Source organism: Dendrobates tinctorius, unplaced genomic scaffold (genome assembly GCF_039654945.1).
Source record: "Dendrobates tinctorius isolate UK_male_01 unplaced genomic scaffold, ASM3965494v1 ptg000162l, whole genome shotgun sequence".
Classification (NCBI taxonomy): domain Eukaryota; kingdom Metazoa; phylum Chordata; class Amphibia; order Anura; family Dendrobatidae; genus Dendrobates; species Dendrobates tinctorius.
In genome coordinates this window covers 21,438,278-21,444,505 of record NW_027361829.1, presented here as the reverse complement: position 1 = coordinate 21,444,505, position 6,228 = coordinate 21,438,278, and the positions used below count along the sequence as shown (strand labels likewise).

Genomic DNA, 6,228 nt, shown 5'->3' with positions numbered 1-6,228 from the left:
TAACTTTGCCCATGGATTGTCAACTGGTGAAATCTCATCTATTTGGCCTCAGGGGGTCGTCTCACTGGCATCCAAGGATAGATACTGTTTAAGTCTCACATTTACTTTGGGATATCAAAGGCTTTAGAGAAGTTTTTACATATAAAAGGAGGGTACTGATGAGTAGAGAGGGTGAGACACAGAGAAAGAGATGGGACAGACCAGAGAGAGGACATGGAGATGAGAATATCTGAATAATGTAATGTATGAATAATGCCTGTTTCTGATTAATGCATATGTATTTATAGTTTTATATTGTTTATTATTTAATCTTATCATTTATTAAGTAAATCAATTTAGAAATTCAGTTCTTGTGTGAGCATTTTCTTATTCATCACAATCCATTGGAACCCTTACAATACAAATTGGTGTCAGAAGTGGGATTGTTTTGAATAAAAATGTTTGCAAAATTGAATAAGTTTGTTAAGAGTAGGAAAGCAGTTGAGAGTAGTGTCAGATCTTTGTCAGAATGGGTGTTACCAGGAAAGTGGACCCCAATGGCACAGGAATGTAACAAGTATATGGAGGGACAGCAGTTATCAAATCCCCAGGAAGTGGCTGCAAAATTTGATCTCTCGAGGTATGATGCAAAAGAGCAGAAAGCTGCAGCAGCCGTTGGATGGATTTTTGTGCAAGTGTCCCAAAGATTACAGGAGGAGATAGACAGTTTGCATTTAGAGCTGCATACAGCTATAGAGCAAAGGATTAGCTTGCAATCAGCCTTGAGAGACCAAATGAAACAGCATGACAATATGCAAAGGAATTTTGAAGCTTATGTAATGAAAAATGTGAATAAGAATAGGCGCAGGAGGAGACAGCAGCCAGTGTCAGATATTTGTACTGCACAGATTAGAACCATGATTGCATGTGAGAAATGGTCAGATTTGCTAGAATGGGAAGGCTCTGACAGGGAGACAAATGGGGAAGAAAAGCAAGCCAGACCAATTGTGACTACTAAAACTAGGAGAGAAGTCACACAGCGTAGTCGAGATACGATGGATTCAGGAAACGCAGCTACAGGAGCAGAAGCTTCAATGACTGAAGAAACTAGGAATTATACAGCAGAAGAATTATCAGAATTAGCTAGCAGGTACAGGCAGCAAGCAGGAGAACCTTTGTTAGCATGGATTCTCAGATTATGGGATCAGGGAGCCGATACTATAATCTTGAACTGTCTTGAGGCAGTAGGACTTTGTAGTATTTGTATTGATCCTATGGTACGTCTAAAAATGAGACGTGCAAGGGACACTACAGAGACTTTCTCTTTGCTGCATTTGGTGAGGGATTCTGTGGCACAAGTGTATGACTCTCCCATGGAATTAATACCACAGACACGATGGGAGACTCTTGCAGATGGAGTTCAGAGATTGAGAGAAATCGCAGGTATAGGTGGCATAACTCGCAATCCTGTGCCAGATCTGAATGATCACTTTGTTGTTGTTGAGGATTGGAAGGGACCAGATGCTGCAATATTGACAGTATTGATGAAGAATAAGCTCATAGAAGGTGCCCCAGCTGCTTACAAAGCCCCATTATTCACTATGTTCAGTGCACTTATGGGAAATTCCACTACTGTCTACACAGCATGCAATCTAATCTCCCAGCTATTTGCTCTAGAGAGAGCAAAAGTATCAAAAAATAGTACAGTAAAGAGAGTAGATCAAGGAAGGAGAAAATATGATGATACTCAAATTAGAAAGAGCAGGACGGAGTTGTTTTGTGACCTGATAGCTAGTGGGGTTCCATTCCAGGAGATAGATGGGATCTCTACAAGTGACCTGTTGAGGAGATGGCAAGATCTGAGGAGAAAAGGTAAATTGCAACTTGCCAGACCCAAGAGGGTGGCGACAAATGAGATAGGGGGTTGGAAAGATAGAGGTGGGACACCTGATGGAGGCATGCAAAGCCCCCACTGTAACCGCCCCTTGCACTCTTCCAATACCATGGCATACTACACCCCCTGCCAAGATTCCCTCATGGACTAATTATAAAAGTTCTTGAATATCCCTGAAAATTGTTGTTTGAACAGTTTTGCCATTTTTTGATGTCTAATGATGTTTGTTTTCATTCTAGAGTTTCTTAGAGAAATACTCCTGTGAGCATACTGTGACGTATGCGCTGGCTGATATATGATGAATTGGGTTAGGTCTTGGTGATGCATAAATGTGCATTCCTCACCTGAGGGTTTGTAATAGACCTTGATGTTTTAAAAGGCAAAAGACCACAGCAGATATAAGATGATTCTGTATGTGGGAGCCATTGTGAGAGAAACATACAAGGCAAAGAGGGAGTGTCATTACAGACAATGAATTTAAGACTGACCTAAAGTTAGATGACTGATAATATACTGGGGGGTGACAAGATAAATAGATGTCTTATTTGTACTAAGTGTTTGTCTTTGTCATTGTATGTGCTTTGTGTATTTGTCATGGATATCCCTTGATTAAAATTGGTTCACAGCCAAAGAAAAAATCCACATGGTATTTTTATTTTTACTTTTTATTTGGTATATTTATATTTTTTATGAGCTCCTTTTCTGAATTTTAATTGTACTGTGTTTATCATTCTTGGTTTTTAAAGGAATTGTTTTTTCTCTTTTCAGTCCATACATGTTGGATTGGGGGGTGGGGTGTGTAATTAACCTTTTGTTTGTTTGCAGGAGTGAAAGAAGAAACCTTGGCCATTTAATTAGCATGTAAATACAGTGCACAGTAAATTGTTCATTCCTGCAGTAGTAAAAAGGAGTCCATCTAATATAAGATTATATTTTATGACTTATTTTTGAGTTTTAACATTTTTTGGGAGCTCCTGTGCAAATTGGGTTTTGAAGAATATATATGTTAAATGATTTCAATGAATGCTAGTTTGTTAATGTCTTGATATAGCTTTGTTCACCTACATCTGAGTCATGCAATGCAAATGTGTGGGTACCCAAAGTGTGTGTTTGTCTATATGTAAATGAGAATCTCTCATGCTTACTGAATGAGTGCAATAGGTGAAGCCAGAGTGTGTGTTGATATAATGTGTATATTATGTAAAAATAATAATTTGCTAGAATTGGGTTAATAGCAATTTGGTTTGGGTTCGGTTTTCCTTAACATGTAATTGTACTGATTCTGATTAGTAGTAACATTATTTTGTGATCTCCATGAACATAATTGTACTGGTAATTATGATCATCGTTTTTATGCAAATGTGATTGACATGAATTTGATGTGTTTGATCAGTGTATAAGTCCATACACATATGATATATATTTTATGTAGTATTATCTAGAGTAGAAATATTTGCTACAGTAGAAAATTTCAAAGGTCATTCTGGGCACAATTAATTTGGACCAACAAACCTACGGTAATTTTGTTTGATTCATTTGATCAAGGGGTGGAAAACAAGCCACCAGGACTGAGTTATTTTGGACTGTTGCTTTGGACTGAGTTAGCTCTGCCAAGACTTTGGAACTTTCAAGTATGATTGTGAACTTCACTTTCACTCAGTGCAGGCTGTGTCTTGTGTGTAGACTGAAGATGTCCAATTGAGCGCTGAGACTGAGCCCAGATGATGCTGAACCGTCAACCAGGGTGAATCCTCATGACTGCCAGCTGATGCAAATGGCATATAAAGTGAGGCCCTGAACAGCTGCAGCAATAGAAGATGAAAGGTACTCTTATGCTCAGCCATGGACACCTGCACTTCTCTCACCCATTGTTTTGGAGAAACGAGGGGTTAATGTCATGAAGGGTAGGGACAGACTGTTCTTTAGAGTCTGTTCTTTTGCTAACCAGGGAAAGTAGTGAAGTCACCCCAAAGTGATGAGGGCATAATAATCCCCGTGCTTTCCCTGCAACAGAGACCCATTTAAAAATTGCGGTCAAGAAGATCCGAAGAAAGAAGATTTCTACAGACATTTGATATTTCATTACCTGTTGGTCCAATGTTGTTTTTGTTTTGATTTTTTCCGTTTTAAGCCCAGGATGTTATTTTTTACCAAAGCGGTTTTCTATTGGTAGCAAATAAATTATATATATATATATATATATATATATATATATATATATATATATATATATATATAAATGAGCAATGCAAATAATGAAAAATGGTATAGTTTAGTGGCAGGTTAATTAATTAAACTGATTGAAACCAAGGGGTGGAATGTATACTATGAGTTATTTTTAATGGTTTCAACATTCCAATTAATTAATACCAACTATTGATATAGTTTCAATCAGTTATACTCAGCTCTTTGAACCTTCCTAGAAGGTCATTGAAGCTTGTTTCAACCAGATGGTCAAATTGTCCAAGCAGAGGATAACTGGCTTACACTTATCTACCAACAAAGGACCTTCATTGCCATAATTAGATTGGGTGTGTTAACTTTGCCCATGGATTGTCAGCTGGTGAAATCTCATCTATTTGGCCTCAGGGGGTCGTCTCACTGGCATCCAAGGATAGATACTGTTTAAGTCTCACATTTACTTTGGGACATCAAAGGCTTTAGAGAAGTTTTTACATATAAAAGGAGGGTACTGATGAGCAGAGAGGGTGAGACACAGAGAAATAGATGGGACAGACCAGAGAGAGGACATGGAGATGAGAATATCTGAATAATGTAATGTATGAATAATGCCTGTTTCTGATTAATGCATATGTATTTATAGTTTTATATTGTTTATTATTTAATCTTATCATTTATTAAGTAAATCAATTTAGATATTCAGTTCTTGTGTGAGCATTTTCTTATTCATCACAATCCATTGGAACCCTTACAATACAATGGAACAATTGGATCATGTGTCACAATGGGCCAATGGAACAATTGGATCACGTGTCACAATGGGCGGCCCAGAGTATTTAACAGCTGCGCGGCAGCAGCCAGCTTCAGCCTCCTGAGGGAGCCTCAGCAGACAGTTGGGGGGTGAGGGTGGGGGGGAACCACGCTCGTTCTTATCAGTTTAATATCTGATACGTCCCCTATCTGTGGATCATATATTAAATGGATTTTTAGAACAGGGAGATGGATAAAGAGCTTGCTCTATTCACTCCATGTATCGCCCCGTCATTGCAGTATCTTCGGGGATGGTGCGCTCTCTCTAAACCAGTTTCCAAAAACAGACTGAATTGAATTGAAACCAAAGCAAGTTGTCTTTTCAAAGCAATATTTGAATGCTTTTTTCAACTTTGGTAGCTCTGCATTAGTTTTTTCTTGGTCCACGTTGCACATTTCAAATTCCTTTGGCTTGATTTAACTTGACCAACTCTGCTACATCAAGTATTATTAACCTCTATATGGAAAGCATTGTACTGTATTCAATCTGTAATTTAAATAATGATCTATCTCAGCCTTTGCTGCTTGGTAGTACAGGTGTGATAAGCTGCAGTAATGTGTTTCGCTTTGGATAGATACATTTCTGCACACCCACCTGCTACAAGGCCTACAGCCCCTTGCCCTCATTAACTCCCTGCCTTAATTCAAGCATCCCATGTGTAGTTAAGTTATTCAATTTCTAACACATTCCTGACTCAATGATGGCTATTTTGAAACATTGTCACCCTCTTGTGGCCTGCCAACTTTTAAATTTTGAAATTTACTTTTAAATTTTGAATCTATATATATATATATTGTGGTGTAGTGACCACTGTGTCCGCTAGGGGGTGCTGTGTGGTTGTCCTAGGAGAGAGGATAAATGGAAGAATCCTGATTGACCATTATATATCTCAAGGTGGGTGGCCTTGATATGGAGACTTATGTGTGTTGATCAGCAGTGATACTGCTGAGGTGCTGTTTCAATGTGTCAGGGAGAAGTCTCCAGGTAGCTGGGGAGACGGGCTGACCCAGTTACCTACAAACCCACCCAGGGGTTTGGTTAAAAACGCTATTGTAAAGTGTGTATGAGTGGTTGAAGGACCTGTGATGAGGTCATAGCCATGTGACCCGGTGGGCGTGGCTACAGACCATATAAGGTGGCCAGGGTAGGTCACATGGAGTGAATGCAGGGACCTGGTTGGTCCGTTTTGGAAGGTCCCATCTGAAAGAGATGGGGCTGCCTTCTGATAGCAAGTGAATGGCTGCACATGCCTGGTAAGGCCTCTTTCACACATCAGGTTTTCGCCGTCAGGCGCGATCCGGCGCTTTTGACAAAAAACGGATCCGGCAAAATGCAATGCCGGATCCGGTTTCCCCCCCATTGA

The 6,228-nt window shown here is 39.4% G+C and overlaps 1 non-coding gene across 1 annotated transcript; it reads left to right on the top strand.

Annotated features, from left to right (window-relative positions):
* Positions 1 to 4,943: 4,943 nt before the first annotated feature.
* On the top strand, positions 4,944 to 5,129 carry LOC141052796 (U2 spliceosomal RNA). The gene has a single exon (XR_012220892.1). It is a non-coding gene; the product is annotated as a U2 spliceosomal RNA (small nuclear RNA).
* The last annotated feature ends 1,099 nt before the right edge of the window (positions 5,130 to 6,228 follow it).